The 14,552-nt window shown below is 39.1% G+C and overlaps 1 long non-coding RNA gene across 2 annotated transcripts; it reads right to left on the bottom strand.

Moving 5' to 3' along the window:
- Positions 1 to 44: 44 nt before the first annotated feature.
- Positions 45 to 14,431, bottom strand: LOC137099380 (uncharacterized). 2 transcript variants are annotated; one of them, XR_010910746.1, is made up of 3 exons: positions 13,348 to 14,009; positions 11,809 to 11,964; positions 45 to 10,897 (listed from the first exon to the last, which is right to left on the bottom strand). It is a non-coding gene; the product is annotated as an uncharacterized lncRNA (long non-coding RNA). The 2 variants fall into 2 exon arrangements; XR_010910747.1 differs by lacking the exon at positions 45 to 10,897 and adding an exon at positions 14,399 to 14,431 and having other exon boundaries at positions 11,071 to 11,964; positions 13,348 to 13,397.
- Between the last annotated feature and the right edge of the window lie 121 nt (positions 14,432 to 14,552).

Below are 14,552 nucleotides of genomic sequence, written 5' to 3'. Positions count from 1 at the left end.
ATTATCACTCATAGAGTTGTAGATGAGAAAGTTGCTGAAGGAGAGTCACCGCTGTTTAAGACTTAGTGTATGATTAACCATTGCTGATCAAAACAATATTGGTAAACAAAAAGTAAATGATTTGCTGTCTTTTTATGAAATGTATTAATTTAAATTTACTTCAATACTGTAGACATGTCTTGGTTAGAACAAATTGTGTTTTTACTTTGCACATTCACAAGAGAACTGACAACTGACAAATACAATTTTAAGAAGGTATATTTGTAATCTAAACCACTTATCCTGGGGTCTCAGGGGGGCTGGAGCCTATTCTAGCTGTCATTTGGTAAAAGGTAGGGTACTATCTGGCAATCAATCAATCAATCAATCAATCAATCAATAAATTAATCAATCTTCATTGTTTCCTGGAAGGTGACATTTGATTTGCATCCAGGTGAACAACAACAACAACAACATAACATTAATCGCACAAAACACACAACAATATTATAACGAGTTCAACAATCCTGCAGCCAGTGAAGCAAAAAAGGATCGAATCGTTTCTTATCATCATAAAATGATGACCAGATGGAAGTAATACCAACCAATTTCACTTGACAAAAAGTTCAAGTAGATTCAATAACACTGCGATAAAACAAAGTTATCATAGATCCACAGATAATAACAGGCCTTGTTGTAATTTCTTGTAAACCAAGTCAGCATATTTTTCAAATTTCAGTTTACTATTAATAACAATCCCAAGATATTTGCAACTATCCTATAGGGCAATTTACGAGTCCTGTATGCTAGTTAATATACCGTAGAAGGGTGGTAAATTCCCTAAATTCAACAATCTTAATGTGTTCTTAGTTTTAGTCACATTAAGACGGAGAAATTATTTTAGGTACCTTGATACAAAATTACCTCTGGCACTATGACCCTGTTCCTGTAGAAGACTTCACAGTATCAACAGCAAATTTTATGATATGCTGGTTTTTGTACATACTCTGATATTCAAAAGGAGAGCAGCCTTTCAGAGAGCCTTACATTATAATAAATACCATTAACTTTCACATATTGTGTCCTACTGGTTAAAAAAAGGCCAATATCCAGCCAGTAAAATTCAAGATTCAAGAATCAAGATTAAAAGACAAAAGTTTTTCTGCTAAGAGATTTGGCTGCATAGTATTAAAAGCAGATTGAAAATCAATAATACCTCTAGCAGCCATATATTTAAAGTGTAAAAGCTCTGTCCTCAGCAATTGTCTCAATTATATTTTTAAAGCGTTTCATAACTAATAAGTGAGAGTGACAGGTCTAAAATCATTAAATAATTTCCGTGGACTGATCTTGGACACAGGAATAACAGTAAAATGTTCCATAGCATAGGAATTGTCTCAAACGTAAGAGAGTGTGAAAAAAATAAAGGAAAGTAAACTAAACAGGTGATCAACCGATCAGGTCACCAATCTGTCTCAGTGACAGACAAACATTTATTCTCCAACTCTCATGTACAAACAATTTAGAAACACTGATAAACCTAATTGCATATTTTTGGATTGTGGGAGGAAACCGGAGTACATGTAGGAAACCCATGTAAGCAAAGGGAGAACATGCAAACACACTTTGCTTTAAGGATAACATCTAAAACAAAACGAAGGGAATGCCTTTATGTTAAATAACCCCATGCCACATGCCCACACACATGCTTTTATTTTGTAGGGCCGCTCGATTTCAAATTGGCATGAAGAAATTAGGAGAGAAAGATGGTTTGAGAGACATAACGAGGGAGTGGACTTTACTTTTTACACCCTGTTTCTAGGACGACAGAGTGCATTGTCACAGCAACCATTGGAAAAGGAGCGAGAGGAAGCCAGGGATACAGAGATATGGCAGAGAGAAACAAGGATAGAGAGGAGAGAGGCCAGTTTCCTCTCTGTTAATAAAATATGTGTGTGTGTGTGTGTGTGTGTGTGCGCTTCATTTGAATTTTAGATTCTTATAAATTATTAGGAGACTCCACCACCGAGGCTACATGAGGAAAAATCAAGAGACAGGGGAGGGGGTCTGAAAATAAAGGCGGGGGAGAACCAGAGGAAAGAAGGAGACGCCTGCAGAAAGGATGCGGATGAGGGAGTTGTAACAGAACGAAAACCGAAAAAAAGGAAAAAGTGTGTGATCGTGGCTGGGTAGTCAATATTTAATTCAGATAAATGGACGTTTCTCTGGGTGTTTCTGGGTGTGGGAGGCTGCAGGAAGGAAGAGACAGAGGAGGAAGAACTGAACCAACAAAAAGGTGTAAAAGCAACCAGACACATAGAGAAAAAACAGAGATGAAGAAGGATGGAGGGTGGAGAGGAGGGAGGCGGTGTGTCATAATGCAGCTGAGAGTGGGGAGGTGGAGCAGCAGGGGAGGTGGAGGACGTGAAGACAACAATAAAAGAAAAGATACAGGAGCTAAACGAGTCAGTAAACAGTGAAGAGATCAATTCTGCACCGTCAAACATTCACATTACACAGAATTTTTTTAAACGAAATAATAGATATTGAAATCCATCGTCTCACCGACATGCTCCTAGATTACTGTACATACACTGTAGTGTTTTTGGACTCAGTCCCACATACACCGTCCATCTGCCCAAAATCCTCACTACAGCATAGAATCAAGATTCAATTCAAATTACCTCACTGTGAGGATATCCTTGCTGGTATGTGTGTGTGTGCGTGTGTGTGTGTGTGTGTGTGTGTGTGTGTGTGTGTGTGTGTGTGTGTGTGTGTGTGTGTGTGTGTGTGTGGGTGGGGGCTGGGGTGTTAGTATGGCAATTCCCTCTGTTACTATTACAGTTTATTATCAATCAAGTGTGAGAGAGAACACAGTGAAGAGACAGACTGAGCTATAACCACAACAACAACACAACAAGGAAGAAAGAGGGGAGATAAAGCTGTGTGTGGACGAGAGAGGAAATAGTTATGAAGAGTAGCAATCTGTGGGTGAGCATCAGTCCGGGGAGAAAGTGTAGGAAGAAGTGGAGAAGCAGGGATAAAAAATGGATGAAAGCTGCCAGATGAGGAGGAGGAGCCTGTAGAGGACAAGAAAAAAAAGGGTGAGAAGGACAGTAAGGAAGAAGAGTAGCCATCTGCTGGGGAGGATTAGGGAAAAAAACGATGAAAATGAAAAGAAGTAGGAGACAGAACATGAAAGGAAGATTGCAAGCACTTTATAAACTGTTAGGAGAGAAAAGAAAAGGAGTAAAACTGGGAAGTAGAAAAAAATTAAGAACAGAAGAAGGAATATGAGGATGGGGGAGAAGAGAAAAAAGAAGCAGACATGAGGAAAAAGGTGTAAGAAGAGAAAGTAAAACTGAAAAACTGATCAGCAAAACAACTAAAGTTATGAATCCATTCATACAAAGAACCAGATGTGTAACCCAGTTGAAATCTCTTTAAATAGAGAATTTTAAATGGATGTGGCTGCAGTTTTTGGAGCCAGATGTTTCAGTTCCTCTCCAGCCAATGCAAGAGGTCTGGTCAGGGCGGGGAACTGATGTTAGATCATTAACAACATTTTATAGAATTCTGAATTTTTATAAAAAATGAGACGGTGACAAACTTTAAAGCTTGACAGAATAAATGTTTATCAGAGACTATTGGCTATTACAGAGATATTGTAGTGTGCATAAGATTTTGGAAAGCTAATGAACAATAATGATTAAGTCGAACATTTGACAGTCAAAGTTGACAAATCAATAATTTTTCCCTCTTCTTGAGGGTGGTACCAATTTACCATAAACACTTTGGATTAACGTTTTAATAAAACTGGATCAGGCCCAACTGAATGTAACTGTTTCCATGACAACCTGTACAGATTATGAAAAGCTGATGAATACTGTATATCTTGACTTCAGGCTGTAGTCGCTTCCCCTTGCCGCCGGTGCCCTATCTCATTTGCATCGATTATCTCCAGTGGGCCTGTTGTGCTCAGAGAGGTTTGGTGGAACTTGTTCCTTTTAGAGCCTCGTACATGTTTTCTACAGATGCCATGTCCTGCCCTTACTGTGCTCTGAGTGAATTCCCCCTGTGTTTACACTCATTGATAATTACATAGCCACGATATGTGCAGATGTTAAAGTTTCTTAGTTTTATGATACACTTGTATCACTTGTTACCAGTAAGTCAGTATCCTGGTTATCTGAAGTCAAAAGAACACTTTTATCAACTGTATAATGCTTATTGAAAAGCAGAAGATATTTATACAGTCATTAAATATTTCATGCCAGGAAACTGCCTGGGACAGATCATCTTCAAAAAACCAAGTGACCATGCAAATAGGAGACTAATGAGGAAGGCCAGCAAGACTTCCCCGACCCCTCTGAAGGAGTTACAAGCTTCAGCAGCTGAGATAGAAGAGACTGTACAGACTGTACAGTCTGTACCAACTGTTTTCTGGGGTCTTGATAAGTCATAGCATCTACTCAGATACTCAAAATACTCCTTTCTGGTCTCATCAGACCATAGAACTGACATCAGAGAAATGATTTCCAGTGGGGCATAAAATTGCAGAGTCTGTTACACAAAATGAAACTACTATATGTAATAGTGATTAGTTTTGTAATTTACTAACAACCAGACAAATGCGAACATCAAGCGTCTGCTGTCTGTTGCTTTATGTCTGCTTGTCTTTGGACGCAAGCACAGGGAGAACATGCCAGCTCTCAACAGAAAGGGCACAGTCAGCAGGTAGATTTGAATTGGGGACCTTCTTGCTGGAAGGCAGCAGCACTAATCCACCATCCTGACTTAATTTACCCATAAAAACCCCAGAGTTTTTAGCTTCAAATAGTGGCCTGTCAATGACCTGTCAGTTGACTAACTGAATAATAGTTGGATTTTAGAACAATCACTAATTCACAGGCTCTTAATTAAAGAACAGATCTGCTCCTCAGACAGAAACTCTTAGGTATAGTTAACAGTCACTGTACTGATGGTGTGTTATACAATCTCCCCATAAACACAGAGGTCAAACTGCAGCAGGCGTCTGTGGGGGACATACAAGACTGATGTGCAGATTATAGAAGATGATAAAAAGAAAAATATGAGGAGACAGCTTGAGAGAATTACAGTCAACCTTGAGGGATTTCATTAGCTTGTCCTGACTGAATTATCAAATCGATGGATTGAATTAAAGAGGAGCCACCTCTTCTGCATGATCTGCATCTGCTTGGCTGCAGACCATTCTGTCCTGATGTCCTCTGTGATAACAGTCACACTGGCGGGACTGTAGAACTACACACAGGGTTTAAAACTTATCAAACATATCAAATGTTTAAACTGAGAACATGTATCATTTTAAGGGAAAAATAAGGGGAAAAAAGTTGGGACAAGGCCATGTTTACCACTGTGTGGCATCAGCTCTTCTTTTTATAACAGTCTGCAAACGTCTGGGGACTGAGGAGACAAGTTTAGGAATAGGAATGTTGTCCCATTCTTGTCTAATTGCTCAACTCTCTTAAGTCTCGTTTGTTGCATCTTCCGCTTTATAATGCGCCAAATGTTTTCTATGGGTGAAAGATCTGGACTGCAGGCTGGACATTTCAACACCCGCATCCTTCTTCTACGCAGCCATGATGTTGTAATTGATGCAGTATGTGGTCTGGCATTGTCATATTGGAAAGGTCTTCCCTGAGAGAGACGACATTTGAATGGGAGCATATGTTACTTGGATGTACCTTTCAGCATTGATGGAGCCTTTCCAGATGTGGAGGCTGCCCATGCCACACGCACTCATGCAACCCCATACCATCAGAGATGCAGGCTTCTGAACTGAGCGCTGGTAACAACTTGGGTTGTCCTTGTCCTCTTTATTCCGGATGACATGGTTTCCAAAAAGAACTTCAAATTTTGGTTCGTCTGAACACAGAACAGTTTTCCACTTTGCCGCAGTCCATTTTAAATGAGCGAAAACGCCTGCGCTCCTGGATCCAGTTTAGATATGGCTTCTTTTTTGACCTATAGAGTTTTAGCCGGCAACGGCAAATGGCACGGTGGATTGTGTTCACCCACAATGTTTTCTGGAAGTATTCCTGAGCCCATGTCTGCAGGTTGCAGCTTAAAGAAGCTATTTTTACGCACTTTGTGGCATTAGCCAACAAATAGCCCTTTTCTGTGCCACTCCGTTTCTGCTCCACCAGTGTGGGTTTCCTTATTCTGTTTTGTTTGAAAGCACATTCAACAAACTGCCTGAGCGCTTGTGATGGCTCTCAGTGCGATTAATGCCTGCACCAGCAGTGTTGCTGCAGCTAATGTACAGTAGCCTTTTGAATTTTTGTATGAATATCTGTACAGGCTATATAATGTCTGAAAGGTCACAAGCTGAGACAGAGCAAGCAACCAACAACATTCCCGGACATTCAGTCTGCATCTATTGGCATGTGCAATGTTGTCTGAGAACTGAACACAGAACATTTAGTAAAGCAAAACACTCGCACATCTACATGAATGACAACAATTATACTAAAGTTAACAGGCCAAGTCAGCATTACAAAGGTTTCCCTAGCTGTAGCCTATTTAACTATTTCCTTCTCTTAACATTTTTCACTTGATGAAAAAAAAAGACAGGTATTACTAAGCAAACAATAGGTACTAAACCTAGAACATGATGGCACTTTCATCTCAGATAGTGTTGACTTGATAACTGCTATAAGATTTCAAGAGAACTTCACCTCCATATCTTGCAGAAATGATTAGGTAGAGAAATAATTAAATGTGAAAAGGGTTTACTTGTGTAAACAGAAAGGTTTGTGTTGCCATGAAAACAGAAAGTAGCAATATCAGCATCAACTTGAGCTTTTTTTGTAGCCCATCTGTTTACATTGAAACTTAAACCGTCTGAATTAACTCTTAACTGTTCATTTATGCTGTGTACCATTGCACGTACAGATAACTATCACTGATTCTGTCCATAATGTCCACGGTGCAGGTAATCCCCCACAAATCCCATTGTGCAAACAACCCTGAAGTGCATAGGACAGTTTCTTCAAAAAGAAATATCTTTTCACCACTGGAGAATTCACATTAATCAATTTTATCATGGTGTTTTCCTATTTTACAGTGACATTAAATAGTTGTGCAATTTCCATATCCTCAATCTGAAAAGAGAACGGCAAGAAGTTTTTAGAACACGATGACCACCACCAACCTTTATGACTCAATACAATATTCCAATCCCATTCTCTCTTCCAATCTACGTCACTGTCAGTAGTAGTAGTAGTGGGTTTCTTATCACATCACTATCACATCCCGTTTGCCTTTAGTTTATCTCGAAAAATTATGCAGTTGCTCAAGACTTTACACATGACCCGGTTGCCCATCTGGAAGCGAGGAGTCAGATGATTCAACCTCTTTGTCCGTGATGATACCTTCTTTCCATTGCCTTTTTCCTGCATTTAATTAACAAATGATTTTACTCAACATGATTACTTTCTTCGCCAGGTAGCAAGAAAGACTGTCACCTGAGCGTCTCACAGGACAATGCAGTGTTTGACTATTGGGTTTACTTTATCTCTGGAGTTGAGCAAAATGAAAAACTGTTAATTTCATGCAATCATGGTCCAAAACTGCCACAATTTTCCAAAAAATGGCAAGGTAACTACCACCATTCATCCCCCATCTTGCAGCAGATAACAACAGTTGTCCTTGTGTACGTCCTCCACAAAGTAAAGATTTGTGCCAAATATAATACAAATTCCCTCCAGCCATGTCTGAGCTATAGCATTGACAACAAATGGTCTTCTTTAGAGTGACCTTGACCTTTTACATCTGACAACCAAATTCAAGGACTGGGCTGGCAAACTTGAAAGAATTCCCCTCTAACACTTGTTCAAAGAATGGGAGCGACAAAAAAGACTCACAAGATGTCACTGTCCTTGACCTTGACCTTTGACCTTGGGGCAAGAAAGCCCAAGGCATTTATCCTTGAGTCAAAGCTGTTGCTTCTTTTAAATTTCACAAAATTCCTTTGAGGTGTTCCTGTGATATTGCACTCAAAAAAATTAAAACATGGGGCCACAGAGACCTTCACCTTTGACCTCTGGCCAACAAAATGTAATCAGTACATAAAGTACAGATTGTGAAAATGTTTAAATCCACCAGTTTAAAAAAATAAAGTGTATCTTGCTGTATACACGTGCAGGAATACAACTCTGACAGATGACGGACATGTGACAGCTAAGAATCATCAAGAGTACAATACACAAAAAACAGGTTTGATTGACCTTTGAGGACTTTACATGTTCTCCTTGTGCATGTGTGGGTTTTCCTCCAAGGACATCGGTTTCCTCCCACAGTCCAAAGACATGCATGTTAGGTTAAGTGGTGACTCTAAAGTGCCTGTAGGATTGAATGAGAGTGTGAAAGGTTGTCTGTCTGTGTGTGTCTCTTTGTGCTGCCACTAAGATAAACTAGAGACCTGTCCAGGGGGTACCCTGCCAGTTGGGACCCTGAACAAGATAGGAGGTTACAGTTGGGTTCAATGAGATTTACTGAAACTTATGACTAAAAAACATCCAGTGAAGATGTGTCTCAGTGTGACTCAGTGTACTTTTTCTTGAATTCAGAGTTGGATGAATTCTTCCTGTTCTTAATACAAAGCCATTGAGCATGTTTGTGAGTGTGACCAGTGCTGCAGGAACAAGCCCGAACGACTGCCCAGAAATGCATTTAAACCCTGGTTCCTTTAATGAGGGACTAAGTTCCCCAAAAAGGTTTCTGACCCTAGAAAAGTGGTTGGAAAAGGGCTTTAGAGTAACCAATTAAACAAACATGCATGTGTTTGGATTCTGGAAGGCAACAGAAGTACCTGGCATAAACCTACACAAGCAGAGGTTTTACTACGAAGGACCAAAGAGCTGACATGAGAAACAATAACCACTGCTGATGTGTTTGAAAGATTAGAAGCTTTAGTTTTAGCATGTTGGTACCATGAACAGGTAGGAAGCATTAAACAGCATTAGGAACTGGGTGTTGGTTAGTGTAAATTGGGCAAACAGAATAAGCATAAGATCTTAACAGCAATAAGATCTTAACAGTCAGATTAATATGGGACAACCCAGTGATCAATGACAGGGAGAAAACAGAAGCAGACAAGGCAGAGATCATGGGATGTGATGAGAAAGCTTAGCATAACATACAGAAGAATTAGGTTAATAATGAGGGAGGGAGGCAAGCAGGGGGATTAAATGCTGTGGCTGATTGCTAAAGAGCTGCAGGTAATCGTGGGCGTGTATGTTGTGTAGCCTGGGAAGGGCGGTGAATGAGCAGGCATGTCAAAGTGAGATGACTGTGAATGAACATGACCCAACAGGGGAAAAAAGAAGAAAAAAAGCAGCGAACAGAGCAGAACTGTGACACAGGGAGAACATGCGTATGGAATCAAACCAGGAACCTTACCTGTAAGGAAGGAGCACAAACCACTCCACCACTGTGCTGCTCCGAGTAAAAGTCAGCTATCACCAACACGTACACATTATGCTGAATGACATGTTAAATATGTGGATACGTTTACAAAGTGCTGTAACTGCACATTTGCTATTTTTGTTAGTTAGTTCTAACATATCTACACTTCAACCATTTTTCCCCAATTCGCACTTCCCAGTCATTTCAACTGAGAGAGATGGCCGATCACCTTGAGTCTGGTTCCCTTTGCCTGGTTTCTTCCATCAAATGCTTCATTTCTTTTTGGTTCCAATCAATTTGAATTAAGTTCACATTTGTGATATGTGTCCAGCTCTGTTGTGAATACTGTTGCAGTCCTAGTCTGCTACACAAGATTGATTAAAATGTGAGCCAACTGCTTACAATAACAGGAACATCATTAGGGTCTAATTGCACAATTTCATCAAAAACTGCTCAGTTACAAGATGTTGCTTCCTGTTTGAACAGAAGCTCTGTAAATGTTCAACAGATTGGAAAATTCCTCTTCTCCTGTTTCGCCCACTTCTGTTGTTCATCTTTTTTTCCCCCAGATTGTGAGAGGCTGACGCTGACATTTAATAAAAATGCTCGAATTCTGATTTGAAGATTCTGACAGAGGTTGTATCGACAGGGATGAGCTTGAAAGTTGGCTCGGATGTGAATTTAAAAAATCTGATTTGGTTCGTTCACACTTCAGAGAAAAACTCAGGTCTGAGTTATTCGAAGATTCTGGATCTGGGCCACTTTAGTGCGTTGCCTAAGTGAGGCGGAGCTGGTATTCTGGGCTTGCACATCTGCAGGAACATGATATGGTCCACAGACATCACAGTCATGGTAAAAAAAAAAAAAGGCCCAGCTATATCTCAGTAGGAAGCTAAAAAAAAGACTTAGACTGAGACATTGACCCCTAACACTGACCCCTAACTAAGACTTAAGACAGTGTTGTTACCAGACGACCAATGTTACCCTTACCCTGACCCAAATGGCCAATTCATAGTAAATTGCATGTTGTAATAACATGAACTTTTCTTGGTATAATTAGATCTTTTTCTATTCAAGCTAGCAGTAATACCCCGCTGCAGAATAACATTTTGTGGTTCAGGCTGTTTCAAAACATCCAGAGATTTAAAAGGATTTTTAGGTTTGTGAAGGCATCTTTAAAAGTTCAAGAGTTCAGTATCTTGCTGTAGTATCAGCCTTCAGAAAGACTGACTACAATACACAACACAGGACTACACACCTGTGGGCCTTGTTGGAGAATAAAGAACATTGTTTGAGCTGTACTCTACACACTCACCTCTCTGAACTCCTACTCTCGTCTCCCTCACTGGCCCTGTCCCTGTTCCATCAGCGCCCCCAACAGGCCATTGGCTGTGGTGAAGAGCTTGATGGGTGACGATCTATCTGTGATGAGGGTGGACTTCAAACCCAGAGCCTGAAGCATCTTCACCTAAAGAAAGAGATGCACAGTGAAGGATAAGTTAAATAGAAACAAATGAAAAATATCATAATAATAATAAATATAAATACAAATATTTATTAAATAAATTAAATCACAGCTCTGAAATCAGACTCGTCCCTTGCACACAGAGATTCCTGATTCTCTAAATCTTTTGATGATATTATATATTGTAGATGGTGTAATTTCAAAGTCATTGAAATTTTTGTTGTTTTGTTGGTTTTTAGATGCTGTTTGTCACAGATCGGTGAACCCCTGCCCATCTTTATATTTGAGAGTTTCTGCCTCTCTGAAATGCTCGTTTTATACCCAGTCATGTTACTGACCTTTGCCAGTTAACCTAATTAGTTATCACATGCTCCTCCATTTGTTTTATTATTTGCAGCAATTACTTTTCCAGCCTTTCTGTTGCCCCTGTTCCAACTTTTTGAGATGTGTTGCTGCCATCAAATTCAAAGCGAGCTAATATTTTCCATGAAATGGAAATATCTCAGTTTCAACATCCGATATGTTGTTTATGTTCTCTTGTGAATAAAATATGGGTTGATGAGGCTTGCAAATCATACCTTTTACACATCATCCTAACTTTCTTTTAAATTGGGGTTGCACTTGCACTTGCACTTGCATTGAACTTGTATTGCTTTAAAAGGAAGTACAAAAAATATTTTGTTACAAAAAATGACATAAACATGAACTTTATTTATTTTTTTGTATTATACAAAGCTCTCATAAAGTGCTGTTTTGTTATTAGTTCAACTTTTAATAGCAGTGATTTATATCCATGCAACAAAGAGACATTACGTTTTAGAAATGCCATCATTTCTATATAACACATTTGCAGCTTACATGCTGCTTAAAATATGATACCAAAGTTTGCCAGTTGATGTCCTCTAACTCTATACCTGCTCCTTCAAATAGCCACCCATGTCCAGCCACCCTTTTTGTCTCCTACATCCTCTTCAATGTCCAGCAGAGCCTGCAGATGCAAGGCCGTGTCCAGATAAACGATCTGCAGCGCAGTCACATTTTGAAAGACAAATACAGGATGTCAGATGTTTCTAAAAAAAAAAAAGAAGAATGTTAATTAAATGTAATTACAAGGTGTCCAGTTAGCATGTTTTACAATAAAAGTCTAGCCATGGAAAATCTATAAAGCTGGTAAAATAAAAAGTAAACAAGCATAAACTACATTTATTTTATATAATTTTTTGTCTATAAGAATTTAAGGGGCGGCTGTAGGTAAAGCAGTCGTCCACGGCCCACAGGGTCAGTGGTTCAATCCCCAGGCCCAGCTATATGTCAAAGTGTCTCTGGGCAAGACACTGAACCCCTAACAGCCCATTCCCCTCCCCATCCGTGCAGTGCTGGTCCAAGCCCAGTGGAAATTGGGGACAGTTGCGTCAGGAAGGGCATGTGGCGTAAAAACTGTGCCAAATCAACATGTGGACAATGACCCGCTGTGGTGACCCTGAACTCACGAGATAAGCCGAAAGGACAAAAAAAAAAAACTTTAAGTTAAGATTCTATTAAATATTTCTATTTGGGTTTATTTACTTATGAAATTACGCATTACACCAGGGCAGGTAAGTATAATGAATGTGTGGGAAACACACATACATACCTATTATTTGTGTATCTTTACACCAACTTCTTAATCACTACTAATGATTAAACTTTACAAAGAGACACCCAAACATAATTTTGTAGAAAATTTAGCTCAAAATTTACACATGGTACAGAGGAAACTTTTGAAGGGCTGAAGTGCAAATGTCCAAATGAAAAACATTTACATTTAGTCATTTAGCAGGTCGAGACTTACAAGTGAGGTACAAGGCAGCAAAAACAACGACAACAACAATTCATGATTTACCGTATTGCACAGTGAACCTATGTCAGGTAAGGAACCAAATGTATACAATATACACAGATACACCTACTACACAAAGAAGTGACAAAGTCGACAAGATCTTAAATGTACTTCAGTCACTATTATTAAAGGACATTACACCATTACATTGGGTTAATGTTCCCATCTTTTGCATGTAGTTTAACTTTCATATTTAGCTTGGTTCTTAAATTTAGAATAAATAACAAACATAACAAATGACACATTTTATTATTTGGGTTTCATGAACAGCTGATGTTGAAACATCTAAAGTAACTTCAACTTGAAGTTACTTTTAATTGAGATATATTTGCACTGTATGGACCACTTTAGCTTCTCGGGTCCTTTGGAGATTTCAGTTGTTCCAAAGTGTAAGGCAGAAAGTTTAAGACCTGATTCTCGGAGCAGTAACAGGGCCTCAGAAGCAGCTGAAAGTTCTGTCTTAAAGTTCAAACACTCGAGTATTTTATGATCTTAAGTTTGTAATGTCAGTGAATAAATTCTCGTAGTTCAAAGTTTATGTAATGTCCTATTAATGAAGTTTCAGGGATCTTACCTCGTCCCTGTGAGTAGTGTCGTGTAGGCAGCTCAGTTTCAACAGACTTACTGTGGTGAAACAGATAGGGACAGATCAGGACAGGTAGGAAGTCATGGTTGCACTTAGCTCCCTCTTTGGGAGGTCTACAAAAGTGAAATTAAAATGATCTGAAGCTGAAGAAGGTGTTAGACATAATTTTTTTGGCAAGCGAAATCCCAATTTCCTGGTTATACTAGCCCTTTTATTGTATATTTTAACAGACAACCTACATGAGCGACAAAAAAATCTGAAGCAGGAAAAAAAATCATTTTCAAAGTATTAACTGGAATCTATTGGCTGGTTAAACTTCTCATTAGAAATAAAATAAAATACACACCACACTGCACATAGCACAATAATTTACAGTAATACACCATAGCGATTTATAGTACACTTGTTCAAGTTATTTAGAATCTGAATTTCATAACTTATCATTCATAAATTGACAGTTTATTCCAGAAAACATATTGTTCAAATTAGCTGATTATTAGCAGCCTGCTAGCTAAGCTAACAAGTTGACTTCTGTTAGCCAAGTTAGCTCACGTTAAATGTCAAAGTAACGAAAAGAGAAACAATGTGAAACCAGAAGAAGTTCTGTTATTCAACTGTCTCTTTACCACTGCATTAGCAGCATTTAGCTAATGCTATTTAGTTCATTATATTTAATAGTCATCTCCACTGCTCCACTTTCCACGATCCTACTTTTTTTTCGCTCCCAGAATGATAACTTCTATTCAGTTTCATCACATGGTTTTCCTTGCTTCATTAGACCCGTTTACACTCATGCAAAAGTATGCGCTACTTGCAAAGGTCAGGGCCTGGGGCCCCAAGCAGTTGCCTGCTGGCACGGAGCATCTCTGAACACAGCATTGTCATACTGAGCACTGTGCCGAGCGAGGAGACCTGTCTTCTCTGTTGTACCTGGAACACTTCCTTACCCATCGGAGTAACTAAATTCATTTGGAGACTTGATGTTGGCAGCACCTGCAGATTAGTAAAACTATACATTTTTAAGGTGTGAATATATTACCTTGTGCAGACAGCAGACCGTGTTGTTTCACGCTATGGGGAATAATGGGTTCAATTGTAAACAACTGTAAATGAAGTCTATTAACTGATACATAAAGAGTGACGACTGTCAGGGTTTGGAGCTACAATGTTTAAAAATCACAGCAGAGACAACA

The sequence above is a fragment of the Channa argus genome, chromosome 15 (assembly GCF_033026475.1).
Source record: "Channa argus isolate prfri chromosome 15, Channa argus male v1.0, whole genome shotgun sequence".
Taxonomy (NCBI): Eukaryota; Metazoa; Chordata; class Actinopteri; order Anabantiformes; family Channidae; genus Channa; species Channa argus.
Note: the sequence above shows the minus strand (reverse complement) of the source record. Positions and strands in the feature narration are given on the sequence as shown.